The sequence below is a fragment of the Spermophilus citellus genome (genome assembly GCF_964194105.1).
Source record: "Spermophilus citellus genome assembly, chromosome: 16".
Taxonomy (NCBI): Eukaryota; Metazoa; Chordata; class Mammalia; order Rodentia; family Sciuridae; genus Spermophilus; species Spermophilus citellus.
The window spans coordinates 25,374,813-25,393,813 of NC_138196.1; positions in this window are offsets into that span (position 1 = coordinate 25,374,813).

Here is a 19,001-nt window from a genome sequence, read left to right on the forward strand (position 1 = left end):
TCAGGACCCCAATCCCACTTGGGTCACCAAATTTCGTTCTTCTAGGTTCAACCGTTCGTTGGCAGTAACAGTTTTAATTTTTAGGTTTCAATCTGTATTCTCCTATATGGATACATGTAGTTGGAACTCTAAATCAAGCACGGTTTGTGCTAGCTCTTTGAAACTTGACACAATAAAGTAGTTCCAAGTTCTATCTCTATGTTTTGTTTCCTATAGGTGTAGCCTTAAGCAGAGACAGGCGCAGATCACTTTCATGGAAAGGGGTTGCCAAGCTTCCAAAAAATTACGAGTTTCCTGAAATCTCAGCACACATTTTTTCACCCAAACTTGATGACACTTTCAGGTAATGATCAGTACCCCAGTCACACTTGGCTCACCAAATTTACTTCTTCTAGGTTAAACAGTTAGTTGGCAGTAACAGTTTTAATTTTTAGGTTTCACTCTGTTTTCTCCTATATGGATACATGTAGTTGGGACTCTAAATAAAACATGGTTTGTACTAGCTCTTTGAAACTTGACACAATAAAGAAGTTCCACGTTCCATCTCTATGGTTTGTTTCCTATTGATGTAGCCCTAAGCAGAGACTGGCACAAATCACTTTCATGGAAAGGGGTTGCCAAGCTTCCAAAAAACTACGACTTTCCTGAAATCTCAGCACACATTTTTTCACCCAATATTGATGACACTTTCAGGTAATGATCAGTACCCCAATCCCACTTGGCTCACCAAATTTCGTTCTTCTAGGTTAAACCGTTCGTTGGCTGTAACAGTTTTAAATTTTAGGTTTCACTCTTTTTTCTCCTATATGTATACATTTAATTGGAACTCTAAATCAAACACGGTTTGTGCTAGCTCTTTGAAACTTGACACAATAAAGTAGTTCCAAATTCTATCTCTATGGTTTCTTTCCTATTCATGTAGCCCTAAGCAGAGACTGGCGCAAATCACTTTCATGGAAAGGGGTTGCCAACCTTCCAAAAAACTATGAGTTTCCTGAAATCTCAGCACACATTTTTTCACCCAATCTTGATGGCACTTTCAGGTAATGATCAGTACCCCAATCCCACTTGGCTCACCAAATTTTGTTCTTCTAGGTTAAACTATTCGTTGGCAGTAGCAGTTTTAATTTTTAGGTTTCACTCTGTTTTCCCCTATATGGATACATGTAGTTGGGACTCTAAATCAAACACGGTTTGTGCTAGCTCTTTGAAACTTGACACAATAAAGTAGTTCCAAGTTCTATCTCTATGGTTTGTTTCCTATTGATGTAGCCGTAAGCAGAGACTGGTGCAAATCACTTTCATGGAAAGGGGTTGCGAAGCTTCCAAAAAACTAGGAGTTTCATGAAATCTCAGCACACATTTTTTCACCCAATCTTGATGACACTTGCAGATAATGATCAGTACCCCAATCCCACTTGGCTCACCAAATTTCGTTCTTCTAATTTAAACCGTTCGTTGGCAGTAACAGTTTTAATTTTTAGGTTTCACTCTGTTTACTCCTATATGGATACATGTAGTCGGAACTCTAAATCAAACACGGTTTGTGCTAGCTCTTTGAAACTTGACACAATGAAGTAGTTCCAAGTTCTATCTCTATGTTTTGTTTCCCATTGATGTAGCCCTAAGCAGAGACTGGCGCAAATAACTTTCATGGAAAGGGGTTGCCAAGCTTCCAAAAAACTACGAGTTTCCTGAAATCTCAGCACACATTTTTTCACCCAATCTTGTTGGAACTTTCAGGTAATGATCAGTACCCCAATCCCACTTGGCTCACCAAATTTCGTTCTTCTAGGTTAAACCGTTCGTTGGCAGTAACAGTTTTAATTTTTAGGTTTCAATCTGTTTTCTCCTATATGGATACATGTAGTTGGAACTCTAAATCAAACACGGTTTGTGCTAGCTCTTTGAAACTTGACACAATAAAGTAGTTCCAAGTTCTATCTCTATGTTTTGTTTCCTATAGGTGTAGCCTTAAGCAGAGACAGGCGCAGATCACTTTCATGGAAAGGGGTTGCCAAGCTTCCAAAAAATTACGAGTTTCCTGAAATCTCAGCACACATTTTTTCACCCAAACTTGATGACACTTTCAGGTAATGATCAGTACCCCAGTCACACTTGGCTCACCAAATTTACTTCTTCTAGGTTAAACAGTTAGTTGGCAGTAACAGTTTTAATTTTTAGGTTTCACTCTGTTTTCCCCTATATGGATACATGTAGTTGGGACTCTAAATCAAACACGGTTTGTGCTAGCTCTTTGAAACTTGACACAATAAAGTAGTTCCAAGTTCTATCTCTATGGTTTGTTTCCTATTGATGTAGCCGTAAGCAGAGACTGGCGCAAATCACTTTCATGGATAGGGGTTGCGAAGCTTCCAAAAAACTAGGAGTTTCCTGAAATCTCAGCACACATTTTTTCTCCCAATCTTGATGACACTTGCAGATAATGATCAGTACCCCAATCCCACTTGGCTCACCAAATTTCGTTCTTCTAATTTAAACCGTTCGTTGGAAGTAACAGTTTTAATTTTTAGGTTTCACTCTGTTTACTTCTATACGGATACATGTAGTCGGAACTCTAAATCAAACACGGTTTGTGCTAGCTCTTTGAAACTTGACACAGTAAAGTAGTTCCAAGTTCTATCTCTATGTTTTGTTTCCTATTGATGTAGCCCTAAGCAGAGACTGTTGCAAATCACTTTCATGGAAAGGGGTTGCCAAGCTTCCAAAAAACTACGAGTTTCCTGAAATCTAAGCACACATTTTTTCACCCAATCTTGTTGGAACTTTCAGGTAATGATCAGTACCCCAATCCCACTTGGCTCACCAAATTTCGTTCTTCTAGGTTAAACCGTTCGTTGGCAGTAACAGTTTTAATTTTTAGGTTTCAATCTGTTTTCTCCTATATGGATACATGTAGTTGGAACTCTAAATCAAACACGGTTCGTGCTAGCTCTTTGAAACTTGTCACAATAAAGTAGTTCCAAGTTCTATCTCTATGTTTTGTTTCTATAGGTGTAGCCTTAAGCAGAGACAGGCGCAGATCACTTTCATGGAAAGGGGTTGCCAAGCTTCCAAAAAATTACGAGTTTCCTGAAATCTCAGCACACATTTTTTCACCCAATCTTGATGACACTTTCAGGTAATGATCAGTACCCCAGTCACACTTGGCTCACCAAATTTACTTCTTCTAGGTTAAACCGTTAGTTGGCAGTAACAGTTTTAATTTTAAGTTTCACTCTGTTTTCTCCTATATGGATACATGTAGTTGGGACTCTAAATAAAACATGGTTTGTGCTAGATCTTTGAAACTTGACACAATAAAATAGTTCCAAGTTCTATCTCTATGGTTTGTTTCCTATTGATGTAGCCCTAAGCAGAGACTGTTGCAAATCACTTTCATGGAAAGGGGTTGCCAACATTCCAAAAAACTACGAGTTTCCTGAAATCTCAGCACAGATTTTTTCTCCCAATCTTGATGGCACTTTCAGGTAATGATCAGTACCCCAATCCCACTTGGCTCACCAAATTTCGTTCTTTTAGGTTAAACTCTTCGTTGGCAGTAACAGTTTTAATTTTTAGGTTTCACTCTGTTTTCCCCTATATGGATACATGTAGTTGGGACTCTAATCAAACACGGTTTGTGCTAGCTCTTTGAAACTTGACACAATAAAGTAGTTCCAAGTTCTATCTCTATGTTTTGTTTCCTATAGGTGTAGCCTTAAGCAGAGACAGGCGCAGATCACTTTCATGGAAAGGGGTTGCCAAGCTTCCAAAAAATTACGAGTTTCCTGAAATCTCAGCACACATTTTTTCACCCAATCTTGATGACACTTTCAGGTAATGATCAGTACCCCAGTCACACTTGGCTCACCAAATTTACTTCTTCTAGATTAAACCGTTAGTTGGCAGTAACAGTTTTAATTTTTAGGTTTCACTCTGTTTTCTCCTATATGGATACATATAGTTGGGACTCTAAATAAAACATGATTTGTGCTAGCTCTTTAAAACTTGACACAATAAAGAAGTTCCACGTTCCATCTCTATGGTTTTTTTCCTATTGATGTAGCCCTAAGCAGAGACTGGCGCAAATCACTTTCATGGAAAGGGGTTGCCAAGCTTCCAAAAAACTACGAGTTTCCTGAAATCTCAGCACACATTTTTTCACCCAATCTTGATGACACTTTCAGGTAATGATCAGTACCCCAATCCTACTTGGCTCACCAAATTTCGTTCTTCTAGGTTAAACCGTTCGTTGGCTGCAACAGTTTTAAATTGTAGGTTTCACTCTTTTTTCTCCTATATGGATACATCTAATTGGAACTCTAAATCAAACACGGTTTGTGCTAGCTCTTTGAAACTTGACACAATAAAGTAGTTCCAAATTCTATCTCTATGGTTTCTTTCCTATTGATGTAGCCCTAAGCAGAGACTGGCGCAAATCACTTTCATGGAAAGGGCTTGCGAAGCTTCCAAAAAACTAGGAGTTTCCTGAAATCTCAGCACACATTTTTTCACCCAATCTTGATGACACTTGCAGATAATGATCAGTACCCCAATCCCGCTTGGCTCACCAAATTTCGTTCTTCTAATTTAAACCGTTCGTTGGCAGTAACAGTTTTAATTTTTAGGTTTCACTCTGTTTACTCCTATATGGATACATGTAGTCGGAACTCTAAATCAAACACGGTTTGTGCTAGCTCTTTGAAACTTGACACAATAAAGTAGTTCCAAGTTCTATCTCTATGTTTTGTTTCCTATTGATGTAGCCCTAAGCAGAGACTGGTGCAAATCACTTTCATGGAAAGGGGTTGCCAAGCTTCCAAAAAACTATGAGTTTCCTGAAATCTCAGCACACCTTTTTTCACCCAATCTTGTTGGAACTTTCAGGTAATGATCAGTACCCCAATCCCACGTGGCTCACCAAATTTCGTTTTTCTAGGTTAAACCGTTCGTTGGCTGTAACAGTTTAAATTTTTAGGTTTCAATCTATTTTTTCCTATATGGATACATGTAGTTTGAACACTAAATCAAAAACGGTTTGTGCTAGCTCTTTGAAACTTGACACAATAAAGAAGTTCCACGTTCTATCTCTATGGTTTGTTTCCTATTGATGTAGTCCTAAGCAGAGACTGGCGCAAATCACTTTCATGGAAAGGGGTTACCAAGCTTCCAAAAAACTACGAGTTTCCTGAAATCTCAGCACACATTTTTTCACCCAATCTTGATGACACTTTCAGGTAATGATCAGTACCCCAATCCCACTTGGCTCACCAAATTTCGTTCTTCTAGGTTAAACCATTCGTTGGCAGTAACAGTTTTAATTTTTAGGTTTCACTGTTTTCTCCTATATGGATACATGTTGTTGGAACTCAAAATCAAACACGGTTTGTGCTAGCTCTTTGAAACTTGACACAATAAAGTAGTTCCAAATTCTATCTCTATGGTTTCTTTCCTATTGATGTAGCCCTAAGCAGAGACTGGCGCAAATCACTTTCATGGAAAGGGGTTGCCAACCTTCCAAAAAACTACGAGTTTCCTGAAATCTCAGCACACATTTTTTCACCCAATCTTGATGACACTTTCAGATAATGATCAGTACCCCAATCCCACTTGGCTCACCAAATTTCGTTCTTCTAGGTTAAACTATTCGTTGGCAGTAACACTTTTAATTTTTTAGGTTTCACTCTGTTTTCTCCTATATGGATACATGTAGTTGGAACTCTAAATCAAAGATGGTTTGTGCAAGCTCTTTGAAACTTGACACAATAAAGTAGTTCCAAGTTCTATCTCTATGGTTTCTTTCCTATTGGTGTAGCCCTAAGCAGAGACAGGCGCAGATCACTTTCATGGAAAGGGGTTGCAAAGCTTCCAAAAAACTACGAGTTTCCTGAAATCTCAGCACACATTTTTTCAACCAATCTTGATGACACTTTCAGGTAATGATCAGTACCCCAATCCCACTTGGCTCACCAAATTTCGTTCTTCTAGGTTAAAGAGTTCGTTGGCAGTAATAGTTTTAATTTTTAGGTTTCACTCTGTTTCCCCTATATGGATACATGTAGTTGGGTCTCTAAATCAAACACGGTTTGTGCTAGCTCTTTGAAACTTGACACAATAAAGTAGTTCCAAGTTCTATCTCTATGGATTGTTTCCTATTGATGTAGCCATAAGCAGAGACTGGCGCAAATCACTTTCATGGAAAGGGGTTGCGAAGCTTCCAAAAAACTAGGAGTTTCCTGAAATCTCAGCACAAATTTTTTAACCCAATCTTGATGACACTTGCAGATAATGATCAGTACCCCAATCCCACTTGGCTCACCAAGTTTCGTTCTTCTAATTTAAACCGTTCGTTGGCAGTAACAGTTTTAACTTTTAGGTTTCACTCTGTTTACTCCTATATGGATACATGTAGTCGGAACTCTAAATCAAACACGGTTTGTGCTAGCTCTTTGAAACTTGACACAATAAAGTAGTTCCAAGTTCTATCTCTATGTTTTGTTTCCTATTGATGTAGCCCTAAGCAGAGACTGGCGCAAATCACTTTCATGGAAAGGGGTTGCCAACCTTCCAAAAAACTACGAGTTTCCTGAAATCTCAGCACACATTTTTTCACCCAATCTTGATGGCACTTTCAGGTAATGATCAGTGCCTCAATCCCACTTGGCTCACCAAATTTCGTTCTTCTAGGTTAAACTATTCGTTGGCAGTAACAGTTTTAATTTTTAGGTTTCACTCTGTTTTCCCCTATATGGATACATGTAGTTGGGACTCTAAATCAAACACTGTTTGTGCTAGCTCTTTGAAACTTGACACAATAAAGTAGTTCCAAGTTCTATCTCTATGGTTTGTTTCCTATTGATGTAGCCGTAAGCAGAGACTGGCGCAAATCACTTTCATGGAAAGGGGTTGCGAAGCTTCCAAAAAACTAGGAGTTTCCTGAAATCTCAGCACACATTTTTTCACCAAATCTTGATGACACTTGCAGATAATGATCAGTACCCCAATCCCACTTGGCTCACCAAATTTCGTTCTTCTAATTTAAACCGTTCGTTGGAAGTAACAGTTTTAATTTTTAGGTTTCACTCTGTTTACTCCTATATGGATACATGTAGTTGAGACTCTAAATAAAACATGGTTTGTGCTAGATCTTTGAAACTTGACACAATAAAGAATTTCCACGTTCCATCTCTATGGTTTGTTTCCTATTGATGTAGCCCTAAGTAGAGACTGGCGCAAATCACTTTCATGGAAAGGGGTTGCCAAGCTTCCAAAAAACTACGACTTTCCTGAAATCTCAGCACACATTTTTTCACCCAATCTTGATGACACTTTCAGGTAATGATCAGTACCCCAATCCCACTTGGCTCACCAAATTTCGTTCTTCTAGGTTAAACCGTTCGTTGGCTGTAACAGTTTTAAATTTTAGGTTTCACTCTTTTTTCTCCTATATGGATACATCTAATTGGAACTCTAAATCAAACACGGTTTGTGCTAGCTCTTTGAAACTTGACACAATAAAGTAGTTCCAAATTCTATCTCTATGGTTTCTTTCCTATTGATGTAGCCCTAAGCAGAGACTGGCGCAAATCACTTTCATGGAAAGGGGTTGCCAACCTTCCAAAAAACTACGAGTTTCCTGAAATCTCAGCACACATTTTTTCACCCAATCTTGATGACACTTTCAGGTAATGATCAGTACCCCAATCCCACTTGGCTCACCAAATTTCGTTCTTCTAGGTTAAACTATTCGTTGGCAGTAACAGTTTTAATTTTTAGGTTTCACTCTGTTTTCCCCTATATGGATACATGTAGTTGGGACTCTAAATCAAACACGGTTTGTGCTAGCTCTTTGAAACTTGACACAATAAAGTAGTTCCAAGTTCTATCTCTATGGTTTGTTTCCTATTGATGTAGCCCTAAGCAGAGACTGTTGCAAATCACTTTCATGGAAAGGGGTTGCCAACCTTCCAAAAAACTACGAGTTTCCTGAAATCTCAGCACAGATTTTTTCTCCCAATCTTGATGGCACTTTCAGGTAATGATCAGTACCCCAATCCCACTTGGCTCACCAAATTTCGTTCTTTTAGGTTAAACTCTTCGTTGGCAGTAACAGTTTTAATTTTTAGGTTTCAATCTGTTTTCCCCTATATGGATACATGTAGTTGGGACTCTAATCAAACACGGTTTGTGCTAGCTCTTTGAAACTTGACACAATAAAGTAGTTCCAAGTTCTATCTCTATGTTTTGTTTCCTATAGGTGTATCCTTAAGCAGAGACAGGCGCAGATCACTTTCATGGAAAGGGGTTGCCAAGCTTCCCAAAAATTACGAGTTTCCTGAAATCTCAGCACACATTTTTTCACCCAATCTTGATGACACTTTCAGGTAATGATCAGTACCCCAGTCACACTTGGCTCACCAAATTTACTTCTTCTAGATTAAACCGTTAGTTGGCAGTAACAGTTTTAATTTTTAGGTTTCACTCTGTTTTCTCCTATATGGATACATACAGTTGGGACTCTAAATAAAACATGATTTGTGCTAGCTCTTTAAAACTTGACACAATAAAGAAGTTCCACGTTCCATCTCTATGGTTTTTTTTCTATTGATGTAGCCCTAAGCAGAGACTGGCGCAAATCACTTTCATGGAAAGGGGTTGCCAAGCTTCCAAAAAACTACGAGTTTCCTGAAATCTCAGCACACATTTTTTCACCCAATCTTGATGACACTTGCAGATAATGATCAGTACCCCAATCCCACTTGGCTCACCAAGTTTCGTTCTTCTAATTTAAACCGTTCGTTGGCAGTAACAGTTTTAACTTTTAGGTTTCACTCTGTTTACTCCTATATGGATACATGTAGTCGGAACTCTAAATCAAACACGGTTTGTGCTAGCTCTTTGAAACTTGACACAATAAAGTAGTTCCAAGTTCTATCTCTATGTTTTGTTTCCTATTGATGTAGCCCTAAGCAGAGACTGGCGCAAATCACTTTCATGGAAAGGGGTTGCCAACCTTCCAAAAAACTACGAGTTTCCTGAAATCTCAGCACACATTTTTTCACCCAATCTTGATGGCACTTTCAGGTAATGATCAGTGCCTCAATCCCACTTGGCTCACCAAATTTCGTTCTTCTAGGTTAAACTATTCGTTGGCAGTAACAGTTTTAATTTTTAGGTTTCACTCTGTTTTCTCCTATATGGATACATGTAGTTGGGACTCTAAATCAAACACGGTTTGTGCTAGCTCTTTGAAACTTGACACAATAAAGTAGTTCCAAGTTCTATCTCTATGGTTTGTTTCCTATTGATGTAGCCGTAAGCAGAGACTGGCGGAAATCACTTTCATGGAAAGGGGTTGCGAAGCTTCCAAAAAACTAGGAGTTTCCTGAAATCTCAGCACACATTTTTTCACCCAATCTTGATGACACTTGCAGATAATGATCAGTACCCCAATCCCACTTGGCTCACCAAATTTCGTTCTTCTAGGTTAAACCGTTCGTTGGAAGTAACAGTTTTAATTTTTAGGTTTCACTCTGTTTACTATTATATGGATACATGTAGTTGAGACTCTAAATAAAACATGGTTTGTGCTAGATCTTTGAAACTTGACACAATAAAGAATTTCCACGTTCCATCTCTATGGTTTGTTTCCTATTGATGTAGCCCTAAGCAGAGACTGGCGCAAATCACTTTCATGGAAAGGGGTTGCCAAGCTTCCAAAAAACTACGATTTTCCTGAAATCTCAGCACACATTTTTTCACCCAATCTTGATGACACTTTCAGGTAATGATCAGTACCCCAATCCCACTTGGCTCACCAAATTTCGTTCTTCTAGTTTAAACCGTTCGTTGGCTGTAACAGTTTTAAATTTTAGGTTTCACTCTTTTTTCTCCTATATGGATACATCTAATTGGAACTCTAAATCAAACACGGTTTGTGCTAGCTCTTTGAAACTTGACACAATAAAGTAGTTCCAAATTCTATCTCTATGGTTTCTTTCCTATTGATGTAGCCCTAAGCAGAGACTGGCGCAAATCACTTTCATGGAAAGGGGTTGCCAACCTTCCAAAAAACTACGAGTTTCCTGAAATCTCAGCACACATTTTTTCACCCAATCTTGATGACACTTTCAGGTAATGATCAGTACCCCAATCCCACTTGGCTCACCAAATTTCGTTCTTCTAGGTTAAACTATTCGTTGGCAGTAACAGTTTTAATTTTTAGGTTTCACTCTGTTTTCCCCTATATGGATACATGTAGTTGGGACTCTAAATCAAACACGGTTTGTGCTAGCTCTTTGAAACTTGACACAATAAAGTAGTTCCAAGTTCTATCTCTATGGTTTGTTTCCTATTGATGTAGCCCTAAGCAGAGACTGTTGCAAATCACTTTCATGGAAAGGGGTTGCCAACCTTCCAAAAAACTACGAGTTTCCTGAAATCTCAGCACAGATTTTTTCTCCCAATCTTGATGGCACTTTCAGGTAATGATCAGTACCCCAATCCCACTTGGCTCACCAAATTTCGTTCTTTTAGGTTAAACTCTTCGTTGGCAGTAACAGTTTTAATTTTTAGGTTTCACTCTGTTTTCCCCTATATGGATACATGTAGTTGGGACTCTAATCAAACACGGTTTGTGCTAGCTCTTTGAAACTTGACACAATAAAGTAGTTCCAAGTTCTATCTCTATGTTTTGTTTCCTATAGGTGTATCCTTAAGCAGAGACAGGCGCAGATCACTTTCATGGAAAGGGGTTGACAAGCTTCCCAAAAATTACGAGTTTCCTGAAATCTCAGCACACATTTTTTCACCCAATCTTGATGACACTTTCAGGTAATGATCAGTACCCCAGTCACACTTGGCTCACCAAATTTACTTCTTCTAGATTAAACCGTTAGTTGGCAGTAACAGTTTTAATTTTTAGGTTTCACTCTGTTTTCTCCTATATGGATACATACAGTTGGGACTCTAAATAAAACATGATTTGTGCTAGCTCTTTAAAACTTGACACAATAAAGTACTTCCAAATTCTATCTCTATGGTTTCTTTCCTATTGATGTAGCCCTAAGCAGAGACTGGCGCAAATGACTTTCATGGAAAGGGGTTGCGAAGCTTCCAAAAAACTAGGAGTTTCCTGAAATCTCAGCACACATTTTTTCACCCAATCTTGATGACACTTGCAGATAATGATCAGTACCCCAATCCCACTTGGCTCACCAAGTTTCGTTCTTCTAATTTAAACCGTTCGTTGGCAGTAACAGTTTTAATTTTTAGGTTTCACTCTGTTTACTCCTATATGGATACATGTAGTCGGAACTCTAAATCAAACACGGTTTGTGCTAGCTCTTTGAAACTTGACACAATAAAGTAGTTCCAAGTTCTATCTCTATGTTTTGTTTCCTATTGATGTAGCCCTAAGCAGAGACTGGTGCAAATCACTTTCATGGAAAGGGGTTGCCAAGCTTCCAAAAAACTATGAGTTTCCTGAAATCTCAGCACACATTTTTTCACCCAATTTTGTTGGAACTTTCAGGTAATGATCAGTACCCCAATCCCACTTGGCTCACCAAATTTCGTTCTTCTAGTTTAAACCGTTCGTTGGCTGTAACAGTTTTAATTTTTAGGTTTCAATCTATTTTCTCCTATATGGATACATGTAGTTTGAACTCTAAATCAAACACGGTTTGTGCTAGCTCTTTGAAACTTGACACAATAAAGAAGTTCCACGTTCTATCTCTATGGTTTGTTTCCTATTGATGTAGTCATAAGCAGAGACTGGCGCAAATCACTTTCATGGAAAGGGGTTACCAAGCTTCCAAAAAACTACGAGTTTCCTGAAATCTCAGCACACATTTTTTCACCCAATCTTGATGACACTTTCAGGTAATGATCAGTACCCCAATCCCACTTGGCTCACCAAATTTCGTTCTTCTAGGTTAAACCGTTCGTTGGCAGTCACAGTTTTAATTTTTAGGTTTCACTGTTTTCTCCTATATGGATACATGTTGTTGGAACTCAAAATCAAACACGATTTGTGCTAGCTCTTTGAAACTTGACACAATAAAGTAGTTCCAAGTTCTATCTCTATGTTTTGTTTCCTATAGGTGTAGCCTTAAGCAGAGACAGGCGCAGATCACTTTCTTTGGAAAGGGGTTGCCAAGCTTTCAAAAAATTACGAGTTTCCTGAAATCTCAGCACACATTTTTTCACCTAATCTTGATGACACTTTCAGGCAATGATCAGTAACCCAGTCACACTTGGCTCACCAAATTTCCTTCTTCTAGGTTAAACCGTTAGTTGGCAGTAACAGTTTTAATTTTTAGGTTTCACTCTGTTTTCTCCTATATGGATACATGTAGTTGGGACTGTAAATAAAACATGGTTTGTGCTAGCTCTTTGAAACTTGACACAATAAAGAAGTTCCACGTTCCATCTCTATGGTTTGTTTCCTATTGATGTAGCCCTAAGCAGAGACTGGCGCAAATCACTTTCATGGAAAGGGGTTGCCAAGCTTCCAAAATACTACGACTTTCCTGAAATCTCCGCACACATTTTTTCACCCAATCTTAATGACACTTTCAGGTAATGATCAGTACCCCAATCCCACTTGGCTCAGCAAATTTCGTTCTTCTAGGTTAAACCGTTCGTTGGCTGTAACAGTTTTAAATTTTAGGTTTCACTCTTTTTTCTCCTATATGGATACATCTAATTGGAACTCTAAATCAAACACGGTTTGTGCTAGCTCTTTGAAACTTGACACAATAAAGTAGTTCCAAATTCTCTCTCTATGGTTTCTTTCCTATTGATGTAGCCCTAAGCAGAGACTGGCGCAAATCACTTTCATGGAAAGGGGTTGCCAACCTTCCAAAAAACTAAGAGTTTCCTAAAATCTCAGCACACATTTTTTCACCCAATCTTGATGGCACTTTCAGGTAATGATCAGTACCCCAATCCCACTTGGCTCACCAAATTTCGTTCTTCTAGGTTAAACTATTCGTTGGCAGTAACACTTTTAATTTTTAGGTTTCACTCTGTTTTCTCCTATATGGATACATGTAGTTGGAACTCTAAATCAAAGATGGTTTGTGCTAGCTCTTTGAAACTTGAGACAATAAAGTAGTTCCAAGTTCTATCTCTATGGTTTCTTTCCTATTGGTGTAGCCCTAAGCAGAGACAGGCGCAGATCACTTTCATGGAAAGGGGTTGCCAAGCTTCCAAAAAACTACGAGTTTCCTGAAATCTCAGCACACATTTTTTCACCCAATCTTGATGGAACTTTCAGGTAATGATCAGTACCCCAATCCCACTTGGCTCACCAAATTTCGTTCTTCTAGGTTAAACCGTTCGTTGGCAGTAACAGTTTTAATTTTTAGGTTTCACTGTTTTCTCCTATATGGATACATGTTGTTGGAACTCAAAATCAAACACGGTTTGTGCTAGCTCTTTGAAACTTGACACAATAAAGTAGTTCCAAATTCTATCTCTATTGTTTGTTTCCTATTGATGTAGCCCTAAGCAGAAACTGGCGCAAATCACTTTCATGGAAAGGGGTTGCCAAGCTTCCAAAAACTATGAATTTCCTGAAATCTCAGCACACATTTTTTCACCCAATCTTGATGACACATTCAGGTAATGATCAGTACCCCAATCCCACTTGGCTCACCAAATTTCGTTCTTCTAGGTTAAACTATTCGTTGGCAGTAACAGTTTTAATTTTTAGGTTTCACTCTGTTTTTTCCTATATGGATACATGTAGTTGGAACTCTAAATCAAAGACGGTTTGTGCTAGCTCTTTGAAACTTGACACAATAAAGTAGTTCCAAGTTCTATCTCTATGTTTTGTTTCCTATAGGTGTAGCCTTAAGCAGAGACAGGCGCAGATCACTTTCATGGAAAGGGGTTGCCAAGCTTCCAAAAAATTACGAGCTTCCTGAAATCTCAGCACACATTTTCTCCCCCAATCTTGATGACTCCTTCAGGTAATGATCAGTACCCCAATCCCACTTGGCTCACCAAATTTCGTTCTTCTAGATTAAACCATTCGTTGGCAGTAATAGTTTTAATTTTTAGGTTTCACTCTGTTTTCCCCTATATGTATACATGTAGTTGGGACTCTAAATCAAACATTGTTTGTGCTAGCTCTTTGAAACTTGACACAATAAAGTAGTTCCAAGTTCTATCTCTATGGTTTGTTTCCTATTGATGTAGCCATAAGCTGAGACTGGCGCAAATCACTTTCATGGAAATGGGTTGCGAAGCTTCCAAAAAACTACGAGTTTCCTGAAATCTCAGCACACATTTTTTCACCCAATCTTGATGACACTTGCAGGTAATGATCAGTACCCCAATCCCACTTGGCTCACCAAATTTCGTTCTTCTAGGTTAAACCGTTCGTTGGCAGTAACAGTTTTAATTTTTAGGTTTCACTCTGTTTACTCCTATAAGGATACATGTAGTTGGAACTCTAAATCAAAGACGGTTTGTGCTAGCTCTTTGAAACTTGACACAATAAAGTAGTTCCATGTTCTATCTCTATGGTTTGTTTCCTATTGATGTAGCCCTAAGCAGAGACTGGCGCAAATCACTTTCATGGAAAGGGGTTGCCAAGCTTCCAAAAAAATACGAGGTTCCTGAAATCTCAGCACACATTTTTTCACCCAATCTTGATGACACGTTCAGGTAATGATCAGTACTTCAATCCCACTTGGCTCACCAAATTTCGTTCTTCTAGGTTAAACCGTTCGTTGGCAGTAACAGTTTTAATTTTTAGGTTTCACTCTGTTTTCTCCTATATGGATACGTATAGTCGGAACTCTAAATCAAAGACGGTTTGTGCTAGCTCTATGAAACTTGACACAATAAAGTAGTTCCAACTTCTATCTCTATGGTTTGTTTCCTATTGATGTAGCCCTAAGCAGAGACTGGCGCAAATCACTTTCATGGAAAGGGGTTGCCAAGCTTCCAAAAAACTACGAGTTTCCTGTAATCTCAGCACACATTTTTTCACCCAATCTTGATGGAACTTTCAGGTAATGATCAGTACCCCAATCACACTTGGCTCACCAAATTTGGTTCTTCTAGGTTAAACCGTTCGATGGCAGTAACAGTTTTAATTTTTTGGTTTCACTCTGTTTTCTCCTATATGGATACATGTAGTTGGAAATCTAAATCAAACACGGTTTGTGCTAGCTCTTTGAAACTTGACACAATAAAGAAGGTCCACGTTCTATCTCTATGGTTTGTTTCCTATTGATGTAGCTGTAAGCAGAGACTGGCGCAAATCACTTTCATGGAAAGGGGTTGCCAAGCTTCCAAAAAAGTACGAGTTTCCTGAAATCTCAGCACACATTTTTTCACCCAATCTTGATGACACTTTCAGGTAATGATCAGTACCCCAATCCCACTTGGCTCACCAAATTTCGTTCTTCTAGGATAAACTATTCATTGGCAGTAACAGTTTTAATTTTTAGGTTTCACTCTGTTTTCTCCTATATGGATACATGTAGTTGGAACTCTAAATCAAAGACGGTTTGTGCTAGCTCTTTGAAACTTGAAACAATAAAGTAGTTCCATGTTCTATCTCTATTTTTTGTTTCCTATTGGTGTATCCCTAAGCAGAGACAGGCGCAGATCACTTTCATGGAAAGGGGTTTCCAAGCTTCCAAAAAACTATGAGTTTCCTGAAATCTCAGCACACATTTTTTCACCCAATCTTGATGACTCTTTCAGGTAATGATCAGTACCCCAATCCCACTTGGCTCACCAAATTGCGTTCTTCTAGGTTAAACCGTTCGTTGGCAGTAATAGTTTTAATTTTTAGGTTTCACTCTGTTTACCCCTATATGGATACATGTACTTGGGACTCTAAATCAAACACGGTTTGTGCTAGCTCTTTGAAACTTGACACAATAAAGTAGTTCCAACTTCTATCTCTATGGTTTGTTTCCTATTGATGTAGCCATAAGCTGAGACTGGCGCAAATCACTTTCATGGAAAGGGGTTGCGAAGCTTCCAAAAAACTACGAGTTTCCTGAAATCTCAGCACACATTTTTTCACCCAATATTGATGACGCTTGCAGGTAATGATCAGTACCCCTATCCCACTTGGCTCACCAAATTTTGTCCTTCTAGGTTAAACCATTCGTTGGCAGTAACAGTTTTAATTTTTAGGTTTCACTCTGTTTTCTCCTATATGGATACATGTAGTTGGAACTCTAAATCAAACACGGTTTGTGCTAGCTGTTGGAAACTTGACACAATAAAGTAGTTCCAAGTTCTATCGCTATGCTTTGTTTCCTATTGATGTAGCCCTAAGCAGAGACTGGCGCAAATCACTTTCATGGAAAGGGGTTGCCAAGCTTCCAAAAAACTACGAGTTTCCTGAAATTTCAGCACACATTTGTTCACCCAATCTTGATGACACTTGCAGGTAATGATCAGTACCCCAATCCCACTTGGCTCACCAAATTTCGTTCTTCTAAGTTAAACCGTTCGTTGGCAGTAACAGTTTTAATTTTTAGGTTTCACTCTGTTTACTCGTATAAGGATACATTTATTTGGAACTCTAAATCAAAGACGGTTTGTGCTAGCTCTTTGAAACTTGACACAATAAAGTAGTTCCAAGTTCTATCTCTATGGTTTGTTTCCTATTGATGTAGTCCTAAGCAGAGACTGGCGCAAATCACTTTCTGGAAAGGGGTTACCAAGCTTCCAAAAAACTACGAGTTTCCTGAAATCTCAGCACACATTTTTTCACCCAATCTTGATGACACTTTCAGGTAATGATCAGTACCCCAATCCCTCTGGGCTCACCAAATTTCGTTCTTCTAGGTTAAACCGTTCGTTGGCAGTAACAGTTTTAATTTTTAGGTTTCACTGTTTTCTCCTATATGGATACATGTAGTTGGAACTCAAAATCAAACACGGTTTGCGCTAGCTCCTTGAAACTTGACACAATAAAGTAGTTCCAAGTTCTATCTCTATGGTTTCTTTCCTATTGATGTAGCCCTAAGCAGAAACCGGAGCAAATCACTTTCATGGAAAGGGGTTGCCAATCTTCCAAAAAACGACGAGTTTCCTGAAATCTCAGCACACATTTTTTCACCCAATCTTGATGACACTTTCAGGTAATGATCAGTACCCCAGTCACACTTGGCTCACCGAATTTCCTTCTTCTAGGTTAAACCATTCGTTGGCAGTAACAGTTTTAATTTTTAGGTTTCACTCTGTTTTCTCCTATATGGATACATGTACTTGGAACTCTAAATCAAAGACGGTTTGTGCTAGCTCTTTGAAACTTGACACAATAAAGTAGTTCCAACTTCTATCTTTATGGTTAGTTTCCTATTGGTGTAGCCCTAAGCAGAGACAGGCGCAGATCACTTTCATAGAAAGGGGTTGCCAAGCTTCCAAAACACTACGAGTTTCCTGAAATCTCAGCACACATTTTTTCACCCAATCTTGATGACACTTTCAGGTAATGATCAGTACGCCAATCCCACTTGGCTCACCAAATTTCGTTCTTCTCGGTTAAACCGTACGTTGGCAGTAACAGTTTTAATTTTTAGGTTTCACTCTGTTTTCTCCTATATGGATACGTATAGTCGGAACTCTAAATCAAAGACGGTTTGTGCTAGCTCTTTGAAACTTGACACAATAAAGTAGGTCCAACTTCTATGTCTATGGTTTGTTTCCTATTGATATAGCCCTAAGCAGAGACCGGCGCAAATCACTTTCATGGAAAGGGGTTGCGAAGCTTCCAAAAAACTACGAGTTTCCTGACATCTCAGCACACCTTTTTTTCACCCAATCTTGATGGCACTTTCAGGTAATGACCAGTACCCCAATCCCACTTGGCTCACCAAATTTCGTTCTTCTAGGTTAAACGGTTCGTTGCCAGTAACAATTTTAATTTTTATGTTTCACTCTTTTTTCTCCTATATGGATACATGTAATTGGAACTCTAAATCAAACACGGTTTGTGCTAGCTCTTTGAAACTTGACACAATAAAGTAGTTCCAAATTCTATCTCTGTGTTTTGTTTCCTATAGGTGTAGCCTTAAGCAGAGACAGGCGCAGATCACTTTCATGGAAAGTGGTTGCAAAGCTTCCAAAAAACTACGAGTTTCCTGAAATCTCAGCACACATTTTTTCACCCAATCTTGATGACACTTGCAGGTAATGATCAGTACCCCAATCCCACTTGGCTCACCAAATTTCGTTCTTCTAGGTTAAACCGTTCGTTGGCAGTAATAGTTTTAATTTTTAGGTTTCACTCTGTTTTCCCCTATATGGATAAATGTAGTTGGGACTCTAAATCAAACACGGTTTGTGTTAGCTCTTTGAAACTTGACACAATAAAGTAGTTCCAAGTTCTATCTCTATGGTTTGTTTCCTATTGATGTAGCCGTAAGCAGAGACTGGCGCAAATCACTTTCATGGAAAGGGGTTGCGAAGCTTCCAAAAAACTAGGAGTTTCCTGAAATCTCAGCACATATTTTTTCAGCCAATCTTGATGACACTTGCAGGTAATGATCAGTACCCCAATCCCACTTGGCTCACCAAATTTCGTTTTTCTAAGTTAAACCGTTCGTTGCAGTAACAGTTTTAATTTTTAGGTTTCACTCTGATTACTCCTATAAAAATACATGTAGTTGGAACTCTAAATCAAAGACGGTTTATGCTAGCTCTTTGAAACTTGACAAAATAAAGTAGGTCCAAGTTCTATCTCTATGGTTTGTTTCCTATTGATGTAGGCCTAAGCAGAGACTGGCGCAAATCACTTTCTTGGAAAGGGGTTGCCAACCTTCCAAATAACTACGAGTTTCCTGAAATCTCAGCACACATTTTTTCACCCAATCTTGATGGCACTTTCAGGTAATGATCAGTACCCCAATCCCACTTGGCTCACCAAATTTCGTTCTTTTGGTTAAACCATTCCTTGGCAGTAACAGTTTAAATTTTTAGGTTTCACTCTGTTTTCTCCTATAGGGATACAT